The 23,247-nt window shown below is 36.6% G+C and overlaps 1 protein-coding gene and 1 long non-coding RNA gene across 5 annotated transcripts in view; one reads left to right on the forward strand and one right to left on the reverse strand.

Annotated features, from left to right (window-relative positions):
* FGF12 (fibroblast growth factor 12) overlaps positions 1 to 23,247 on the reverse strand; it is a 589,282-nt gene that overhangs the window by 112,481 nt on the left and 453,554 nt on the right. The gene's annotated exons all lie outside the window — the stretch shown is intronic.
* The window catches only part of LOC130541395 (uncharacterized), a 51,833-nt gene that overhangs the window by 26,755 nt on the left and 1,831 nt on the right, over positions 1 to 23,247 (forward strand). The window contains exons 2-3 of the long non-coding RNA XR_008955442.2: positions 7,190 to 7,359; positions 8,938 to 9,074. This is a non-coding gene — a long non-coding RNA (uncharacterized LOC130541395). The remainder of the gene's footprint in view (positions 1 to 7,189; positions 7,360 to 8,937; positions 9,075 to 23,247) is intronic.

The raw sequence follows: 23,247 nt of genomic DNA on the forward strand, positions 1-23,247 counted from the left end.
GGAAAAATATAAGACATGATAATAAATATAATTTAAAAGATAGGGCTGGGTGCAATGACTCATGCCTGTAATCCCAGCAATTTGGGAGGCCAAGGTGGATGGGTCACTTCAGGCCAGAAGTTTCAGACCAGCATGGCCAATATGGCAAAACCCCATCTCTACTAGAAATACAAACATTAGCCAGGCGTGGTAGTGCACGTGTGTAGTCCCAGCTACTAAGGAGGCTGAGGCAGGGGAATCACTTGAACCCGCGAGGCAGAGGTTGCAGTGAGCTGAAATCACACTACTGCATTCCAGCTGGGTGACAGAGTGAGACCCTTTCTCAAAAAATAAATAAATACATAAATAAAATAAACAATAGCAGTTAAAAACAGTATAGTTTGTTTATAATAAAAACGTATTTAAAGCATAAGCAGTATGGAGTTGATTCATTTTCTTTAAAATTGGAGAAGGTTAATATTGGATACCTTAATCTTTTGCTCTGTTGTAATCCATATGAAGATTTAAAGGTTTTTGAAGCATTTTATTTTTATACTATTAAAGAAAGTATAAAAACTTTTGGGTGACTCAAAAGCAGACTAACACAAATGGGCAGATTGATGACTAGAAGTTCCTCAAGTAATGATATATGAAAGAAATTCATGTTCCACATAAAGAGAAAGAAAGCAGTGAACGACTTGTGAAAGTCGTGTTTCTATAAATCTTTGAATACGATATGCTGTCATCAATGCTTAGCAACTGAGGAAATATGCGTCACTAACGAATCAGATTTTATTAAATGTATGTGTGATGTGTGTGTTTGCATTTGCACGTATATTTATCCCCCTTATCTGTACACCATCACTATTACTTATGTAACTGCAGTTACTCAGTTAAACACATCCTAATAGAGAATATAAAATCATTCTCTTGAGAATCTAAGCAAATTACTTGGTTGCATTTAAGATCCATCATGAGTAGCTTTTCCTGTGTCAATTCATTACACCCAAGGGCAATTCCTCTATTTCATCCTTTTTCAAGGTCATGGGTTGAGCTTGATTAATATGACTGGAAAACAGAATCATAAGTGGAAAATATCGGTCTGGTATCAGAAAAGGTTTTGCTAAGAAACTGAATAAGGGAAAGCTTCATAATGAAAATACTGCATCATAAGATAACAGTTGTATTGGAATTTTAAAAATTATTTTGGGGGTGATGAATAAGAACCATAACAATAGATGTTAAGGCTATGGTTCAATGGCTGTAAAACAACTTTCTATACGTAAAATGTAGCTGACAATATATCCATAAAATAGAACAAAAAATGAATTGAGCTGAGCACAATTATGTTATTTAAAAACTCCAGAAGCATTAGATTGGAACAAGGAAAGTCTAAGTGTATGGGCAAAACGCACTAAGTCTCTGACATGCCATGTATAAATATTCATGGCAATAATTTTCCCATGAGAGGAAAAAAATGTTTTAGGAAATGTTTGTAAGTAGAAATAGGGTGGTTTTATACTTTCTTCACTAAAGAAATCTGTAGATTGAGGGGAGTTTAAAAATATTTCCTCAAAGAAGAAACAATCAGAAATTCCCTCTTTTTTTATAAGATACAAAAATACAATAAATATGTTCTTACCACAAAACAGTGGAAATAGTTTAACTTTAGGTAATGGTTGAAGGAAAAGTTTGCTGAAGCATAGGATGTAGCAATGAAAATAAACGAGGTGTGAGGTTTCACGACCAATGATTCACACCTAGGATTAATGCCAGAATTCTTAATAGCTGATCTCGTAGGTGGGATTATATGTGGCATTCTCATATATGTCTCTAATGGTTGAATGTCTTCACTGTGGATGCTTTTGCTGACAGAAATTACTCAGTAAAATCTGTGGGCTTAGCCTAAGTTTATAATTTGCTGTTACATATTTTTTCTTCCCCAACCGGATCTTCTGTCACTTGAAGCATCTCTACGATAATATCAATAACCTCACCAATCTCCAAACCAAAATCATCATGCCAAAATGTTCCTATGCCTAGCAAACTAGTTTTCCCTTTGCCAAGTACAAAACCTTCTGACTTGACAAACTACAAGATACCATATCAGGGTAGTTTAGGCAAGTGTATATCACAGCCATATTCATCTATATTTAGCTATTTACAGTGTATCTGGCTTTCCCAATTAGGTTGTTTGCCAATGAAGACAAATGTTATATTTTATACATCTTTGATCTCCCACCAAATTTTTACTGTGCCCAACTAATAGTGTTTATTCAGTGGCTAAGAAATCACACTAAATTGGATTCTGTTCATCCCCAACTTGTTAAAATATGTAACAAATCCTTGGACTGGGATTCTTCCTGCCTCAGATTTCACTGTAGAATCAACCCAGCGGATACCATAATACAACCCGCATATTACACAAATCTCCATATGCAGAATTTACACATGTGATGTGGGAGAACATATTCCATTACTCTTGGACCTCTCAGTTAGCATAAGGTATAAATAGGGGTCCAAGGGTCAGAAATAGAATTTTGGAGAAAGCCTGTTATCAGATTTCTCCAGAGAAAGTTATTGCTGTGTTGTAAGTCCCCTTTCCTGCTTCTATGGAGGGAGGGCTGAGAGGTGTTATCTCTCTGCAGTGGAAAGACACAGAGGACAGGGGCCTGACTCATTTCTTAAAAAGTTAAACTTTACTAGGCTCTAACCCATGCCAGAGAAATATATACAGAGACTGAAAGCCTGACCAGCTGCTTTGATAGCAGAAACAGATAGGAGAGTACCGCCGTATTGAGATAGCGCACAACCCCCAGAAGTTGTGAGAACCAAGGATGTATAGGGTTTTATCTGGATCAGATGTAGGCCAAGACAGATGGGGGTAGGGAGTCACTTTGGATAAGCTAAACTGGGGTACAGGGATAAAGGAACCTCACCACAAAGAGACTGGCCACACACCACAGGGTACGCAGGGGCTGAGGAAGGAGCCACAAAGGAATTATCTGCAATAGAAATATCAGCTAAGGGAACTGCAGGTGAGAGAATCCAGCAAGGAATCTTTAAAGATTCCATGAAAACACTCATGAAAGGAAAAAAAGATGGCTTTTATATTGGCCTGGTCTACCTGAAAACCTCAACTTCAAACGTCGGCCATGGCCGAGGGTTTATGAAGCCACCCAGATAAACAAGAACTGTACTATTTTTACACCTCCTCTGCTCTACACATCACTTTGGTCCTGGTAGAGCTAACACAGCATCTAGGTAGTAAGAGAGTCTAAGAAAGAGGAGCTAATGCTATACTCCCGTTTCCAACCACAGGCTTCTGCACTAAAGCAAACCTCACCTGGGAGAGGATTTAACTGTTGATTACACAAGCTTCTAAGTTTGGATTAATACCTTGGACTCCATTCTAATTACTGAACTGGCACTATGTTTGTGATCTAAAGTGTCTGTAGAGCTGTGGAGACGTCATGGCTCCGCCAGAGGTTATGTCCAGGAACACATGAAGATATGCCACACTGTAACAAAGTGTAAGGAGGACAGAGAGAGAGAAAAGAAAATCTTTTTTGCTTACATCACCACACTGTAACAAAGTGTAAGGAGGACAGAGAGAGAGAAAAGAAAATCTTTTTTGCTTACATCATGAGCTTGTATCGAACACACTGGTTACAAATAGATGAGTTTTTTAGTTAGTAAAATGAATTCTCCCTACCTAAAGTAATTTTATGTAGAGTGAGACGAGGAAAACTCAATACGTGTTATCTCCAGCAGCCTGTGGCACAATCTGAATTGTTTGTGCTTTATGGGGAAAGAAGTGTGTGAAGAAAAAAATAGTAGTAGTAGCCCATGAAAATTCTGCCTTATGGGCTGTTTTCCTGAGAATGTGTCTAGCTGATTTTATTAAGGAGGGGGACTGACTGTCAAAGACAACAGAGGTGCCCCCTCAGTACTTGAAGAATTAGAAAATGTGTTCAGATAATAGCTTGAACCCCTAGGTGTGCCAAGACGAAGGGAGACAGCAGGCTCTTAAACAGTGTTGTTAAAATTCACATTTATTTAAAACACAGCAATTAGCTAACAAACCTTGGTGACAGACTGCTATGAATTTTGTGCTGACTCCGTACACATAAATTAAACCATTCCAAGTTCCCCACGTGCAGCTTTTGACATTTGTTTCGTACAAGTATGCTGGCCGTGGGGAGGCATAAACTTTGCTTTTAATTCCTTTGGCAACAGCTGTGGATCATTTTGTTAAATTTCTTGTAAGAGATTCAAAAACACTTTTCTGAAGACAAAAAATGTTGTCTCCATTGCATGTTAAGCTCTAAAATGTATTCTATATGAGTAGTTTTCAAAATGGTTTTTAGATCTGACTGCAGACAGTTAAATATTATGGAATTATGGTATATATAGTCGTGTGCCACATAACGATGTTTTGGTCAACAATGTACTACATATAAGAAGATGGCCCCATAAGATTAGAATACTATATTTTTACCGTACCTTTCTAGGTTTAGATACACAAATATCACTACGTTACAACTGCCTACAGTATTCAGTACCACACCATATGGGTTTGTAGCATAGGAACCAGAGGCTATACCATTCAGCCCAGGTGTGTAGTAGGCTCTCACATCTAGGTTTACCTACGTATACTCCATGATGTTTGTTCAGTGACAAAATTGCCTGAGGATGCATTTCTCACATGTATCCCAATCATTAAGTGACACGTGACTGTAATTTTTTTTTTTTTCCAATCAAGTGCTCCTCTAGTTGCTTTGGATAAACCCATCAAAAAAGTAGATAAAAACCCCTAAGAACTACTCCCCCATACACACACACACACGCATCCTGCAGAAAGGGAGAGAGAAAGAAAAGGTGTCAGATTTCAATAATTTCTAAAACGTAAGAAATCTCTCTAACAAAAAGGCATAATACCTCAAAATTAAGTATAAAATCAAAAATTTTACTTACAAGCCTTTTCCTTTTAATTATGGTCATTAGCATAAACACTCTGATTCTCTGAGCTATTTAAGCATAGGATTTCTATTTTTCTACTCTGTACATTCCCTGCAAGACTAGCAAAATAGTAAGTATATAGTAGGTGGTCAGAAAATATAGGATTGAATCAAGCAACATGGCAGTAAAAATGGTCCATTTTAAAATGTTGAGTATGACATCATTTCGAGTAATCAAGTAAACATTAATTATTTCATAAACAATTATTTAGTATCAAGGCATTGATTGATAAAATGTTTTCTAACTAAATTGGGCCTTAGCTTAGACCTTTCTTACTGAAAATATGGTCTTTGACTCAGCAGCATTAATCCCATCAATGTCCCATCCCAGAACTACAGAAGAATCAGAATCTATATTTTAACAAAATTCCCAGGTGGTTTATACATGCATTACAATTTGAGAAGTGCTCATTTATACCACTGGTTTTCAATCAAAACTACTCGTTAAAATCATCTGGTGTTGTTTTAAAAAAATAAAAAAAAAAGAGGGGAAAAAAAAAAAACTATTCCTGAGCCACACTCCAAACCAATTAAATACGCATATGAGTCCAGGGATGAAGTTTCTTTTTTAATGCTCCATGAAGTTCTCAGGTGCAGCCAAGTTGAGAAACATTGATTTAAACACAACAATGAAATATCATGCTGGCTATGCTGGAATTTTCTGAAATAAATGAAATTGAGTTTTGAAATTAAATCAGCGGAAATAAACTTCTAATACCATATATGAAAACTCCAGTAAGACATTACTTAATACCCTACAGATTTTAGGATCAAATGGAAAGACACATTAGTCTAAATTATGCCCTCTAAGGCTCATAAATGCAGTCCAACAAAATATCTTATTCTTATTCTTCTTTGACTCAAAATCATCTTAAACAGTTAACATCAGTATGCAGAATAAAACTGAACTTTAAAGTTCTGCAAAATTAAAGCAAACTTTCCTTACTGAGCCTAAAGAGGATCTAATGTGTCATATTTCATCTTTAAAGCCTGAAACACTGTTTTCCCCTAGGAAAAATCAAATGAATCAATCCTCCCATCAAGTAAACTAGTATCTCATTATGACTTAGATTCTTGTTAAAAATTTGGCAGAGTATTCCGATTTGTTTTCATAAATCACCATAACTATATAGCACATCCAGAAATCTCCAGAATGAATAAATATTCCCCAAGCACACGATAACTAAATTGACCTAACATTTTGTGTTAATTCACACCATCAATAAAATGACTTTCAGAAAGGAAGACTTTTCCTAAAAGCTAAATAATACAATTGCCTGGGTATATCATATTTTTTTGACGATATTGATGAACAAAAATAAGAGATGATTTTTTTCACATTTAATGTGGAATCCAAAAGCGTCTAAGCAAAAAAAGCTTGCATTCATAACAGATAAATCAGGAATGTAGAAAATATGAATTCTATTTTTAATTCTGGAGAAAAGGGTAAACAAAAATTCAAAGAGCGTAATTAAAATAATTTAAATGATTTATTTTCTTATTTAGTCCTCTATTCAACCTAAGGAAGTAGCTATTATTACCCCCACTTTCCAGAAGAGGAAACTGATGTACAGAGAGGATAGAAACGTTGCCAAGATCATTCTTTATACTTTATTGAGTAGAATCTTATGATGATTTGACTCTTAGAGTCTTTGCAGTCAGACAGACCTCCATGAAAATCTCTAATATACTCCTGGTTATCAAGACTCTACTTCTCAACCAACAAGAGTGGAATTCCAGAAGTCTAGCCCTAGAAACTTACAGCAAATGTCTAGTGAACCTTAAAACGTCTCTGGGATCCACCGTCTGATGCCAAGTGCTTTGCCTCTGTCTCTCTACATGTTCTGGTCTACATCAAGGCCATTCAGGTGTGTTAGAATTCACTAGGTATATTGAAGTATACAGGATATCATCAATGCTTTCTAAGGACATAATCAGGCTTGCATCATTTTCACTTTATAAGTAAGTCAAACTTCAGGGATTTTTTTCATATTTTTTAATCAAAAAGGGAACCATTGAAGATAAAGGAGAAAACATAAAAAGCCCTTGCTGTGTAAAGATTGACAAACAAGGTAACTTAAGTATGACATAACTTTGCTCACTTTAAGAGTTGTCCTGGAAACATTTCTTTGTTCAATAATAGAGTCAAGTCTTATCTCAGATGATTTTTTTAACCTATTATTTTTCAGCAGATGCATCTGTGTAAGAGGTAGTAACATCCAATGTTATATTCCTCCGTGTTGGGAGTTCACTGGTCACTCAAACTGCAGAGTCCACAATTGCAGGCAGTGCTATTCAGATGGACTAAAAATCAAATGAAGACTCAGGAGTTGTGTGATGCGATGGCCTCATATAAAGGGTAGGTGGCTCTTTCTCCCTTAATTATTTCTCATGATAAGTATTGATAAAGCTTCAAGGGTCAGCAAAGTATGTCCTACAGGACAAATCCAGCCCACCTCCTGATTCTGTAGAGCCATGAGCAAAGAACAGTTTTAACATTTTTAGATAGTTCAGAAATTAAAAAGAAGAATATTTGATGAAACCTGAAAACTGTGTAAAATTTAACTTTCAATATCTATAAATGAGTTTTTTTTTAACACAGCCATGCTCATTCATTTACTTATGGTATATGGCTGCTTTTAAGCTATACACCAGAGAGTTTGGTGTATACCATGGCAGAGGTGAGTAATTGTGACAGAGATTGTGCAGTGTAAAAAGCCTACAATATTTACTATCTGGCTCTTTAAGCAAAGGTTTGCCAACCTCTCTCTGACACAATAATGAAAAAAAGAAATGTCTTTCAGCTTAGCAAATATGGCAGTGACTCTGTTACTTGCTCTTTCTTTTGGCCAGAAAATAAACTGAATCTCTGCAAGCTTCCATTTCCTTCTATGCATTGTGGGGATAAAGAATTGGCTCATAGGAAAGAATTCATTTAGCAGACTGTTTTGCACATAAAAAGCACTTAATAAATTAATGTTTCCCTTAAGTTGGAAGCACTTAGCACCTTTTCTCCTCCTCTATCTGCTAAAATCGTACTGGTCCTTCGAAGGCAAAACAAAATACTGTATTTTCATACAATCTTCTCTGACTGCTCAGGTTAAATTAGTTGCTCCCTCTATGTTTCCACAGCGTTCTGTTTACCAGTCTGTCATATTATGATCCTCAATCTACCTTGTACTTTGGTTATGTTTAAGACCCTTCGTAAATGCAGATATTATTTCTTATGAATTTCATGACTTGCATAATGTTAAGCACAGATAGGGCCTTATACACAGGGGACATTCAATGTTTGCTGAACAAATGAAAAGCTGAATGAAGATGAAAATGAACAACCAATGGGGGTATTTAAGTAGGTTTACTGCCCTCCCAAATAATAGGCAACATGTTATCTAGGAGGTTCGGTCAAAGGAATGTCAGGGAAAGGCTTTCTCCAACCAGTATCAAATATTAGACTGTCTAATTTATATCTTGCTATATTTTACCTATGAAGACATATATTCCACTTGGCTTTAGGGTATAAATTAAAATATGTCATAGCAATAGCAACTGCCAGAGTCAAAAGAGGCATTTAGTGAGAAAATGGTAGCTCATAAAATGAATATGTTCATTAGGAACTTTGAATACTTTCCATTTTTTTCTGCTGCTCAATCAGTCTTACTCCATCCTGTATTACTAACCCGAATGGCTTTATTAACCACGTTCTTTTCAAAAGTCAATTTGCTCTATCTTTAAACACCACACACACACACACACACATACACTACCTCACACATGAACAAATACACTTTTAAAAAGCTAACAAAAGGAAAAGAAACTCAGGGAAAAAATCTATGAAGTGACTTATATCTCAAAAAGCTCTTATTAAAGTAAAAGCAATAAAAACCTGAATTATAAAAGAGAAATAAATCTCTTCTCATTGGTTATCTGCTTCAAGGAACTGATGCCTTGAGGAATCAGATGTTTCATGCTAATTTAAATTTTTGGCACCTTCGATTACATGAAATCTAAAAGATTGCTTTCTAAATAATGACAACAGATTTCCTGACAATGCAAACAACAGATGTCACCAAGGTAAGCAATGCAGGTTTAATTGAGTCTTAGTCCTTGGAAAGGTGATTTCATCTGAGAGGAAATCACAGGTTACACAGTTGATTAATGCAACTTAGATAACTATGCTTGATTGGCTGGCAGCATAGCATCTCCAGGAAGAACCCCAGTGTATCATCTCAATGCTCTGATCCATCTTTATGCCAAAATACAATGTGCAAGGTATAGCTGCAGCCCCCGTCTAAAATTCCCATGCATTACGCTTTTCAATGGCCACAGATTAAAGGTATTTAAACACATGTTAGTTATTTCCATTTCCAATGAGAGTTTAATAAAAGACTATATCTTCTCTTTTTAATGAGAATATTAACAACATTAGCAGGGGCCAAGAAGATTCTCCAAGTCTATGCAAGAGATTATATTTATATATCTGTTTTTATATCTATCATCAATCTATCTGTCATCTATCTACCTAAATTACCATTCAGTCCTCTCTTTTCCTGTAACATATCAGTGGAGATGTTATAGCAGTAAACGTGGCATTGTGGACATTTATAAACATTTGATTAAAACCATGGATTTCCCTTCCTGAAAATATTCATATGCACATACATCAATTTGCTGTATAATTTCCCTAAACTTATTCACGGACTCCCAATGTTAAAAATTTTATAGGACATTTTAAATTATAAAATATGATTTCTGTGCTATTCAAAATCATAAAAACCCACTATAGATAATTTTGCATCAAAAATCACAAATTTCTAACAACGCACCTTTAATAAGTTTAACACAAATCATAGTTCTCCTTCCACATCACATATTCTCTATTCTATAAGTTGCTTGACCTCCCACTTTGTAAGAATCCTTTCTGTTTCTATTTGAGTATTCTTGTTCCCCCAAGGGATGGATATCTCAGATTTAAAGATAAAGCTTTTATTTTAAAACATGAATACACAACCCAGCACAGTACTATGAAATCTCAGAAGTTCTTCCTAATGTTTAACGTAAATATTTCCTATGCCAGATGTAGCTATTTTCCTTGTCACTTTTGCATCATAGGCTAGAGGATTACAAACTGATTACCCAGACTGCACTTCTCTGCCCTACATACTAGCAAATTCTGCTGCTTCCAATTTTCCACAAAAAGCTCATCCTTCAAGCATCTACTCCATCTGGGGAGCTGTGGTGGCCTTTATCTAAAACTAGACTTAACACCAGACCTCTAGATGTGGGTTTTCAAACGGAATAAGAGGTCACGTGGGATAGAGAGCTCTTTTCTTTCATACTATGTGACGGATGATATCGTTGGGATATTTGTCCCTGCCCAAATCTCATTTTGAAATGTAATCTCCAATGTTGGAGGTGGGGCCTGGTGGGAGATGTTTGAATCATGGGAGCAGATGCCTCATGAATGGCTTGGGTCATCCCCTTGATGATAAGTGAACTCTCTCTCTGAGTTTGCATGAGATCTGGCTGTGTAAAAGTGTGTGGCTTCTCCCCTGCATTGCTCCTGATTTTGCCATGTGACATACCTGCTCCTCCTTTGCCTTGTCATGATTGTAAGCTTCCTGAGGCTTCCCTAGAAACCAAGGAGATGCCAGCACCATGCTTCCTGTAAAACCTACAGAACTGTGAGCCAATCAAAACTATTTTCTTCATAAATTACCCAGTCTCAAGTATTTCTTTATAGCAATGCAAGAATAATCTAATACAATAGCCTACTTTAATAAAGTTTGAACTTTGTATGCAAATGTTACACATTACTAAAACATTTTTATTTTTATTTATTTATTTTTTGTTTTTTATTTTTTTGAGATGGAGTCTCTCACTCTGTCACCCAGGCTGGAGTGCAGCAGCATGATCCTGGCTCACAGCAGCCTCTGCCTCCTGGGTTCAAGTGATTCTCCTGCCTCAGCCTCCCTAGTAGCTGGGATTACAGGCGTGTGCCACCACGCCTGGCTAATTTTTGTATTTTTAGTAGAGAAAGTGTTTCACCATGTTGGCCAGGCTGGTCTCAAATTCCTGACCTCAAGTGATCCACCGGCCTTGTCCTCTCAAAGTGCTGAGATTACAGGCATGAGCTAACATACTTGGCCCTACTAAGACATTTTTAAATAGTGAAAGCCACCCACTAGAACATAAAAGAAAATTTTAAAAAATGCCTCTCTTCCAAATTTCAGCAGTCTTAACTAATTTTATTTCTCTATATTCTCCTAGCTTTTTAACCTGCACTCAGTGTTACCAGATGTAATCAATGTAGATACAGCCATTTGTTGATCGTATACACAGTACTGGTTAAATGTGAACTCTGCAGACAGACTCTCTACATTTGAATCCCAAACCCAGGGGTTATCAGCCCTGCAATCTTGCTCAGTTCCTTCATGTGTAAATTAGGGACCATAATAGTACTACCTAATAATATTACTGTTAGGCTTAATAAATGTAAAGTCCTTCAAAAGTGTTTGGCACATTAAAAGGACCTAATAAATGCTATATTTATTATGACTAGTTATTTAGTTCCTCTATATAACACTAGGTTGGAGCCAATTTTCTGCAGTTTCAGAGTCTGCCCAATAACTCTTAATGGCCACACAATATTTCTTTACCTCTTGGCATGTAAACTCATTTAATAATTTCTATACCATTGGGTATTTAAATTGTTTCCATCTTTTACTATTATAGCTAATACTACAAAGAATATCTTCAGACAAACAGCTCTGTTTTTTCTCCTTTGAAGTGATTTTATTAAGACAAATTTCTGAGTTTAATAAATGGCTGAAAAGCTGAACATTGTTAGTGAGCCCTGTGTTATAAAGAGAAACAAAACTGACATCCATTCAGGTTAGTGGCGAGGTGTTTCATTAAAGAACATGCAATATTTGTAATACTGTAGTGTTACTGAAAAAGAGTAACTTTCATGGGCCACAGTTTCAATTTTGTGTTCCACATCCTCCTGCCTTCCGAGGTCAATGGCGTCAGGATCTAGTGGTCTTTCAGTAGAAATCTTTCACAATATAAAATTCAAGGCCTTTTTGCTCTGATGACCATAGAGCTATTTTTCACAGAAATAAAGCTTTTCCTGATGGTCTTGAAACAACTTCCCACAGCTCAATGAAAAGCAAAAGCATTTTTCTTCTCTCCAAGGAGCCTCAGGCTACATGTAATACAGCACTTAATTTCCTGCACCTTGGTTGGTAACTGTTAAATCAATTCATGAGCAAAGAACTGAACTTTCTTGAAATTCTCCACTCATGCTATTCCACTATATCAACATTTCATAAAACCCCTCTTTCTCCCCTTCTATTATTGGGCAAAGTGAACTAAGAAGAGAAAAAGAAAAGAAAAATAATTCAATCTAAGTTACTATGAACCACAGCAGATCTCATGAAGGGTACTGGGGAGAAATAAGATGTTAAGTACATTGCAGGAGCTGACAAACTAATTCTGGATGAGCCAAGTCACAAAAAATTAAGAGAATTGTTGTATCTTATACGTTATGTATCCTTCACTATTTCAGCAAAGGTAAACTAAAATGACAAATATGTTTCCACACTTACATAACCCATATATTCCTCCAGATTGTAGAAGAAAAATGCTATGCTGAAATTTTTAAAAAGAAGGAAAATAGGTAAGACAGATGAATGGATGGAGGGAAGAAAAGTGGGAAGGAAGGAAGGAAGGAAGGAAGGAAGGAAGGAAGGAAAAAGAATCCACTAATTCAATGGGAAGAAAATAGGGAGATATAATGGGTGTTGGTGGATGTTAGAATTCCACCAAAACACCTCAAATTCCATTTAAATTGATTTGATATGTAGGTTTTTCTTGCCCTTCTGAGTTTCTCAGATAGTATATTGGCAGGCAGCCTCATTCCCTGCAGTAAGGATGGTTCTTAAAAAACTGGACCAAAATCAATCAATTAGACATTGCCAGAGATTTCTCTCCAAGTGTCATCTAAAAATCATTAACTGTAGCATGAAATATCATGGACATTGTATAAGACATCCATGCATCATTTTTGGTTACCAAGGAAGAATAAGCCTCATGTTTGAAACTACAGAGCCTCCTTCATGTCATGTATTTAGTAACATCCAGTACATCTGCTGGCTTTGTATGAATTCAGAGGTTCAAGCACTCTTCAAATTCTTTTCTCCTGTATTCTGTGTTATTCGCCCATTAAACTTTTTCTGAGTCGACATAAGTATCTGCATTGTTGAATGCTGTACTGTCAACCAGAACTATTGTGAATCTGATTCTCAGCCCATTTGCTGGAAGTTACAGTAGCAAGGCTGAAACATTACAATAGCAAGCCTGAAACATTACAATAGCAAGGCAAAGTCTGATTGGCTCAGAATTCCTGACTTAAACTCCCATCAGCGTATCCCACCCATCTTTGAAATCCAACCTACAAAGCCTAACTTACCATTTCCCACCTACCTGCCTATCTCTAGCTTTCCCTATCACCTCTGCCTTCCTTCTTTCTACTAATGGTATCTTCCAACCTTTACTTAATTTACTCCTAATTTTTCCTTTAGATATCAATTCAAATATTTCTGTTTGGGGGGAAGTCTTTCCCAACCCTCATCCCCAGATTAGATCAGTCCACTCTCATGTATCACATCTGAATGTTTTATAAACAAACACAAAGGCAACTTAATGCAGGAGTCTGAAAGACATACAATATGTCCCAAGGAAGAGGTAGAGAAGCTGAGGACACTAGTTTTGCAGCACTGTAAAAAGAAGTATCCCAAAGGATTCAGAATTTCCCAGGCTACAGACTGACTCCTTGGTTTACTGAGACGTCTTAAAACGGCTCTTCAAAGCTGATCTCCTAATTGTGATTCTTGCCTAGAATCTGATCTGGTCCTACTCATTTCTCTTATCCAGTTCTAGGGTTTTCTGGGAAGACAGGAGAGGGAAAAATATTGACTTTCCTCCAAGTGATATTAGGAATGACTAATAAAAATAATGTTGAGTCCTGGAAAATTCAGAGAGCTGCATTAAAAAACTAATGGCCCGAGTTCCTTGGAGTCATCTGAAAATTAAACAATCACCCAGAGACAAATCCAAATTTTTTTTAAAAGCATTTCATAAAGACACAGTTTATTCTAGGAATTTTCAGTAACTGTTATGGCTTTTTTGTGGTAGCTATGCTTCAAGTAAGGCTCATTTCGTTTCAAGCCTAACTTAGTTCCATTGCAGACAAGGAAAGGGGACGGGGAGGTTATATTTTCATATTATCTGATTTTGTGAAATTGCTATGTAAAAATGTAATCCATTTCATGAAGATAAAAAACTAGTTTAAAACATTTTTAAATAAAATAAAACGTAACCAGTGAAATACGGCTGCATGATTACGGGGCACAATTGAACCTAATTACCAGCAAATTACAAACCACTCCACTAAATGAATATAAATCCTCAACAATGGAGAAGGGGGCTCTATGACTATATGATATGCTTGGTACTCTTTTAAATGATACTTCCCTATTTGAGTAAAACAAAGAAGAAACTGCAAAGGGATGAGGCAGGATAACTGTGGCTCATCTGTCACAAGGCTCCAACTTGCTTGATTTTTCCCTGTGTGTCAGAGAATGTGCACATTGAAAGAGAGGGAGCTCTCCATCACCAAGAGAGCCCAAAAATAGCCCAACTGATCATAGCCATTGTAAAAATATTCATGGATGAAAGGAAAGATCCTTTCCCAGTCTGATGCTCCTTGACTTGTGATTTGCTAAATTTGAGAAGCCATCACTTACACAACCTGTTTTATAGACAAATCCTTCCAGTTTCAGAAGAAAAAATGTCATCTATCTCAACCTCCATCTCTTTTTCAAACTTCGATAGATGAGAAGAAAATGGTGAATAAATTTTTAGAATCAGTTTTGCAAGATTGGTTTCAAGGAAGGAAGAGAACAGGTGAAGTGGATAGAGCCACACTTCCCACATAACTAAGGGCAAGTTAGTTTTATCACTTTTGGGTAAAGTGTTCCCTATGAGGGGATTTACTCCTTTCATAAGAAAATCAATCTCTTCTTCCAACAAAAGCTACTGAACCACTTATGCTGTTACATAAATGTGTTAACGGGGAAATCCATTCAAACATCTGCACTAAGCACTCTGTATTTATACATATGAATGAGATTGAGAGACACTGCCATTCCTACTGTTTTAGCTTCCACTATAGTGGAAAAGGGAAAATATATACAATATACTCTGATCCAAGGAGAAAGAAGAAAACTTCACAAAATACAAACTTGTTAAAAAATAAAGACAAAAAGACCAAGTTTCCCTGGGGCTGAAGCTGGGTTATGGGCACAGACAAACATGGGGCCTCTAGAGAGTCCTGCATGCTAGGCAATATTTAGAGTTCTTCCTCACCAGTAGCTCAGGATGCATTCAGATGTAAGCTCGAGGAGTCACGCAGCATCTCTTGGCATTACTGGTTGTTTGCACATCCATGTCTGTAGCTGGACTGCAAACCATTCTCAAGGTGGTAAATATTCTTCCCTGGGGCTTTGTGCATGGTACACCCTCAGTAAATATTAAATGAATGGACGTATATCTGACACTGGGCATGTCAAGGCTTCGGAAAATTTACTTCCACTCCCATAAAACTTTTTCTTTAAAAAATGCTTGCAAAAATAATAGATAGGAGGATTCAATTTGTGTTTGCAACCTTGAGACAGCAAGCTGAGGAATTGGTTTGTCTGCTTGCTGCACATGTCCTTCCTGCTCAGTGGACTGATTCAAGGATTTGAGTCTTCAGGATGTTAAGTGAGTGAATTAAAAAAAAAAAAGTAGAACTGAAAACAATGAAAAATGCCTGTCATCAGCATCGTAATGACTGATCACCATCAGCCAGATAATTATACAGGCTGAAGATGATTTTTACAAACATAAAACCTAAAATAGATGCCTCAAGGTTAACACATCCTAATTATCTTTTGTATAAACATCGTATAAACACTCTATACTCTATTTTTAAAGGTACTGCTAAAGGAAAAATAAAAAGAAGTAGAGTTAATAAAGATTATTTGCTATATCCAGAGATATACTGAAATTCCAGAATAAATCTTCCTATTACATTACTACCTATCAAGATAGAGCAGAGTAAAAATTCCACCAATGCAAGAATCTTTGTAAAATAACATATTTAATATGCACACTTACCAAAATATTACAGTGAGAAATTCAGTGACAAGTATTTATGTATATAAAATGTGTAGAGTAAGCCATACCAAAAATAAATAACAGAGAAAGTACTTCAAAAATTCCATATTTGCCTGCTGTTTATATACCTCACAAGAACTATACCTGTGAACACACTTGAGAGAAGATACATAGTAATAAAAACAGGAACGTGGTCACACTGATGGCTAATCAGAAAAACTATTTGGTGTAAACCAGGGTAGTCAGAGTTTAAGAATTTGGCAAGAAAGAGAGGAAGAGAGAGGACAGAGAAGAGAGGAAAGAGAGAGAGAGAGATAGAATATAGAAGAAATGGTTTCTACTTAGAGCTACTATCTAATCCCCTGGCTTTTCTGAAGTTGAAGCCAATAATATGTGAATACTTTAAGGATACGTAAGCATTTGTCCAAATTAGCATGACTGATGTTCAGATAAGGACATAACAAGGACACAGTGTGGCACTAAAGAAACAAAGTTGCTAATAACATACAGCTTTTGCAAATAAACTGGTTTCCTTCATATCAATCACTGTGGAAGGCTTCACATTTTCTTTGTCCAACGATGCCATCAGTACAAAGTCCGTGGTTTAGGTGTTTCTTTAAATTATGCTTTAAGAACCTACGACAGGTCCTTCAACTGTTCTCAAAGGGAAAAAAAATACATCCTAACAAAGTGAAAACAGATCTTTCAAATAATACAGATAATGAAGCTGCATATTAATGTTTTAGATTAAAGATGATTAGTATCTATTATTTCTTTTGTTCAGTACCTGGCATGAGAGCTATCTATAAGTAATCAGACTTTATTTATAGATAAATAAAATTTATAGGAAGCCATTCGTTTAGACTGAGCTCTTGCACCAAGCCCAACAGACCAAACCAAGATGGAGTCACTCATGTTGAAATTCCTCATCACCAAGCCAAAACTAAGTTGTTTATTTGAACTTTTAAGCAATCAGGAGAAACTCACATCCCCAAACAGTCCAGTTTTAGCTACTATGATAAGGAAGTTCCTCCTGCATTAACCTTTGCAAGTAAAGTAACTTTGAAAAGACCAATTTGCTTTTTGTTTTCTATATATGTTTTCCTCTACCCTTTTCTGTTTGTAAAACCAAACTCCTCTGTTCAGCTCATTGAAATATTCATTCTATTTTATAGAATGCGAAATTGCTTGACTCTAGAATGATAACTAAAAAATAATTAGGATCTTCAAACTAAAATCTGTTGTAATTTTGTCTTTAGAATTATATCTACCTGTTGGGACTAGAAAAGGTTTTGTGAAGGTGGTGTTTTCTAAGTGGGAACTAAAAAGATTGGTAGAAACAATACAGGAAAATACAATAGAAAAATAATGAAGAGAGTTTGCCCAAGGAATGGTAAGATATCCTTTTTAGTTAAGTAAAGTATAAGTAAGATAAACAACTAGAAATGTACTTTGGGGACAAAATGTGAGGAAATATGAATGTCAAGCCAAGGAATTTGGACTTTACTCGTTGTTCTCCAGGAAATTATGAAAGATTATAAATCATGAGATTGGCTTGACCACATGGTTCAGATAACTCCGCATTCCAACCTCCCAGCTAAGGATATTGCCTCACTGTCACCTCACTGAGATGGATTGGAACCCGTTTCCCTGTAATCTGAAACTAACATAAATTATATTACCAACGGCATCGTATATGTATCACAACACTCCACATAAAACCAACACCTACTGATAAGGGATGGAATAACGTTACTTACTTTTCTAGATTATCAATGTTAACAGTCAGTGATTCATTAAGAATCATCAAGCCTTGGAGTTAAAGAGGCTCATATATGCAGTGTTCAAAAAGCAAACATGTGGAAACAAATGCTCACTGACAGGAGAGCTGATTCACCAGTCGTATAGTCACTGCAGAAAATATAGTCCACGTGTAAGCACTAAAGTTTCTTTTCCCTCACAAGAGCACAACTTCAAGAGGAAATGCATGGGTAAAATGGATAAATCCCAGGCCTACACAACAACCTAGATGAAGTCTAGAAATTTAGTGCTGAGTAAAATGGACAAGTTTGTTCCAGGCCTACACAACAACCTAGATGAAGTCTAGAAATTTAGTGCTGAGTAAAATGGACAAGTTTGTTCAAGTCATCATCCAGCGCAAATCACAATGTTCTGAATGTGTTGTGAAAAGGTTTTAGAGTGTAGATTCACTAATTTTTTGGTTACAGCTTATTTTAAAATTTATGATTTCTTATAAACTCACAGATAACCAAGGTGCCTTATGAGAAAATGATTCTCATTTTAATGTTGTTGTTGCAAGTTAGAAAACAACACCCCCAACTGAAGGCCTCAGAATCCAATCTTTTTCTGTCCTTTTCCTGTCCTCCTGCCTCTCAGTTCCAATTTTTCCTGAGGTTAGCCATAGAAACTAGACCCCTTCTTTCCCAAGGTGGGTGATAGAAACCAGAACCCCATTTCCCTGAAGCCAGCCAAAAACCTTAACATATTACTCTAACTTGCCCCCTCTACCTTTCTGTACAAAAACTGGTTATGAAAAAATTATCTGACCTACCTTGTTTAACCGTAGGTAATAAGATTCCCTTTCCAGAGAGGGTCCTCACCACACTCAGAAGAAAGGAATACGTACTCAGAAAGGCCAAGAAAAATCTAGACAGACAGGTCTTACTGAGTTTCCCTGTTCAGTCTATTAGCATTAAATCATATTCGTTCTGTCCAATCATATTTCTACAGGATACTGTCTATACTTTGTTAAACCTAAGAATAAAAAGGGACAAATTATTCCCCTGCTTCTTTGGGCCTTCATTCTGAAAGGCTTCATGTCATGTAAAACTGTGATCAAACAAATTTATACGCCTTTTTCCTCTCAATCTGCCTCTTGTCAATAATTTTCAGTGAACCTTAAGGCAGCAGAGGAAAATTTTTCTCTTGGCCTGTATAGCAGTGATAAAATGATTCACTGCTGTCCCTATCAAAGAATAGATTGTTTCTAAGTGAAAATATTATCTCAAGTTTATTCAGATTTTAGAGATATGCCTAGGCCAGAAGAGAGAAGCCAGAAGTTGGTAAGAAGAGCCAAATTTGAGGAGCAGTCATAAAACACTTATTACTTTTATTGGGCTGAATGAGAGAGCATTCTGTAAAGATTTCTGTCCATATGCATAATTGCTGTGATTGCAAAACCAAGAGACACAGCAAAGATGGTTTTCAAGGGAAAACAAAGAATGATGCTTGGTCTGCAGTGGGGGCAGCTGTTTGATCAATCTCTATAGGGTATTCACATGAAGTTTTTGGTCCACAAGAGGTAAATCTCCTACTGTTTTTAACTGGGTAACTATGAGTATTGCTTGCAGAACCTACGACCATGTTGCAGTGCTCACTACTGTTTGCATGGGTCTCTACAGTGAACATTCTTTCCTCCTTGCGTGTATTCAGAGCACGGAAGTCCACCGCCCAGCATCTGTATGAGGATCTGGCTGTCACAGTCCCTGCAGCTCCTATCCCGTACACATACATTTCCCCGTTTTCTTTTTTTGAGACAGAGTCTCGCTCTGTCACCCTGGCTGGAGTGCAGTGGTGTGATCTCAGCCCACTGCAACCTCCACCTCCCGGGTTCAAGCGATTCTTCTGCCTCAGCCTCCCAAGTAGCTAGGAATACAGGCGCCTGCCACCATGCCCAGCTAATTTTTGTATTTTTAGTAGAGACGGGGTTTCGCCATGTTGGCCAGGCTAGTCCTGAACTCCTGACCTCGTGATCCACCTGCCTCAGCCTCCCAAAGTGCTGGGATTACAGGTGTGAGACACCACGCCCAGCCACATTTCTCCTTTAAAGGTTTTGCGCTGTTACCAATCAGTCAGCTTACCTACGTTAAAGACTGAAAATCATCACTATGTTAACATATATTGATGAATAGACATTACGTATGTAACAGGATTTTTTTAAATGACAAACTTTGACTAAGGCATCAGGGAATAGATATGAACTCTAAAATTTTATTCCAGAAAATATAGAAATCTGAAAATAGGTAACACAGAAATTGGTTACACTGCTCTAAATTCTACAAGGAAGACATAGAAAGTTTAAGAGTAGGGCTTGGTAATTTCTTCATCTAAAACCTAGAGAAAGGGCTTCAATAGGGCCATGGAGAGTTTTTGATCTTCTTCCCACTGTACTGAGAAGCACAGTACACCAACGTCAAAATATAGTCCCATCTAGGAACATAGAAAGCAAGGGCAAGGAGCTCATCCTATATTTTGACTGAACGGCATTCCCAAAGCTGGTCAAGACAGAGGAGAATGAGTGTATAATACTTCTAGAATAGATGTGGGCCACATGGTAAAAAAGAACCAGTCTAGAGTCTTTTAAAACTCCAATGCAAGAGAACAGGGTTAGAGGAAATGAGGCTTTAATAGGAAGAGCCTACATATGGTAGAAAGTGGAAAACCAAGAGCTGATGGAAAAGTGGTTTGAAGGTGAGAAGTCATCACTGACCGGACAGAGTTTCAGCTGGAGAGCCCACAAAGGGAAGTCTCTAAAAAACCCTTAAAAACTACAGTAGGTAAGCGCTACCCCCAGATTCTTACTGAAGTACCAATCAAGTAACAATTCTCTGGTTCCCTTCCTGCTCCTCCCTCTCCATATTCTAACTAGTCCTGAAGATATCAGTCATGGTGGTTGGTTTGGGCAGTGGAGGTGACTAAAATTTTTGGTGGCCTTCCTGCAAGAATGTCACAGTTAGGGCCTGATCGTGGATGAGAGTGTGGAATGAATAACCTTTGAATAACGAAGGAAGTGTTTATATCATATTGAGCTGGGAAATTTACTTATTAAGTGAATAAATGTTTTACAACTTGAAGAAAAATGATGAGTTTCATCCATGGACATGGGAAAATTTTCCTTATGCATAAATTTTTAAAGGACAGTTAAAGAAAATGATCAGTTTGTATACTGATTTTACCTTGTAAGTCATGCTTGGTTAATGTATGAGTATATATATAGTACATTCCCATAGAGAACTTTATTTAACCTAGACAGCCACTCTGTGACATAAATATGTCTCTCATTTCATAGGTAAAGAAAATGACTCTAAGAGAGAGCATTTAAGACAATCAATAGCTTGCTTGAATTGAATGAATTGCCAGACATTTTTCTAAGCATTTCATATATTTATTTCATTTAATTCTAATAACAACCCTATGAAGTAGTCACTATTATATTCCCCATTTTATAGATGAAGAAACAGAGGCATAGAGATACTAAAGTTCACAGCCAGCAAGTGATATGGTCAGCAATTACACCTGTCAGTTGAGCTTCAGAGCCTACAGTCCTATCCAGGAGGTACATGACGTAGTGAGTGAGCAGCAAAGCCAGCGTCTACACCAGAAATCCTGAATGAGATTTCCCCTAGATCAATCTGTGAGGACTCAGCTGTATCATAAACAATAAAACAAAAGTTAAAAAGGAAGGAGGGCAGCACAACAGGTCTGTCACTATCTTGCTGTGTGGCATGGGGTAAATAACTTACATTTTCTGGGCTTGAGTTTCCATGTCGATTAAATTAAGGAAATGGACTAGAGAGTCTCCAGGGTCCCTTCCAGATTTGAATTTGATTTCCAGCTCTAAAATAATATGTGTGTGGTGGGTAGCTAATGCATATTAAATTATGCAAACAATTTAGCCTTGCATTTGACTGCAGGGCTGATGAAATATTTTTAAAATTTACATTTACATAAGAGATAGTTTTGAAAAAATGCTATCTGAACATAACATGTAATCAAAAAATATGTTTGATAACATGTCAACTGGATGAAAATAAAAGACAGTTTCAAAGATCAAAGAAGCCTAAATGTGTTTTTTTAAAGAGAGTGTGATGGGGTTATACATAGATTCATTATTATTATTTTTAGAACTGCACAGCTGTTTTGGCAGCTTGTTTTGTAAATCCTACTTTGCAAATGTAATGAGGTTTTTTTCCAAACAAATGTTAGTTAATGGAGCAGATACACATTTATTTCCTTGTCATAGCTTAGCATTAAATAAGAAATGTAACAAGAATTCAGAGTTTAAAATACGAAACATGGTATTTGGTCTCTTTACTTACTAGTTACAAAATTAGAAAATAACTCAATATTTTACTTTCTCTCCATATATATTATAATTATCTGTAATTACAAAATATTTTTCAGAATTTCATTTCTTGTCACATAAGTCTTTTGCTACTGTAAAATCAATAGTTGTATTACTAGTGCCTCTCCAAAGCAAATCTCAAGTCGCTGAGCAGAAATTTTTATAGTATCTGACATGATTTAGGCACTTCTTATGTGCAAAATACTGCTCCGAATGCTTTACATTTATGATATTATTTTTTTCTCACAACGAACCCATATCTAGGAACTATCATCCTCATTTGACAGATGAGGAAACTGAGGCAGAAAGAGTAACTTGCCAAAGTTAATCAGTTAGTTGAAGAGCTAGGATGTGACAATAGACCGTTGAGAGGTGCAGAATAAAACCAGAAACAACAGGAAAAATAGCAATAATATAAGCTAAAATATTGTAATTTTTAGTTTAAATGTTTGAGGCTTTGACATGATATCTTAGATATATTTCCACAGAAGGTCTGTCTTAAAAATGTAAAATTTAGGCCTTTTTTGAAGTCTTATTTATTCTTGAAAATTCTGTTTCATTACAAAAAGGATTTGACAAGAGAAAGGCTGTTCTCCACTTATTCACTACACTGAATGATGGGGCCTCAGAAATTTGTGGTGCAGTTTTCCTTACACTTTCTGCAGTGTCTCACATTCAGTGTGTGGGGTATATTAGTTTCCTGGGGCTGCCACTACAATCACCACAAACTGGGTGGCTTAGACAACAAAAACTTATTATCTCACAGTTCTGAAGGCCAGAATTCTAAAACCAAAATGTCAGCAAGGCCATCTTCCCTCTGAATCCTCTAGGGAAGAATCCTAGTTTGCCTTTTCCTAGCTTTGGGGGGTTAATGAAAAT

The sequence above is a fragment of the Pan paniscus genome, chromosome 2 (genome assembly GCF_029289425.2).
Source record: "Pan paniscus chromosome 2, NHGRI_mPanPan1-v2.0_pri, whole genome shotgun sequence".
Lineage (NCBI taxonomy): Eukaryota > Metazoa > Chordata > Mammalia > Primates > Hominidae > Pan > Pan paniscus.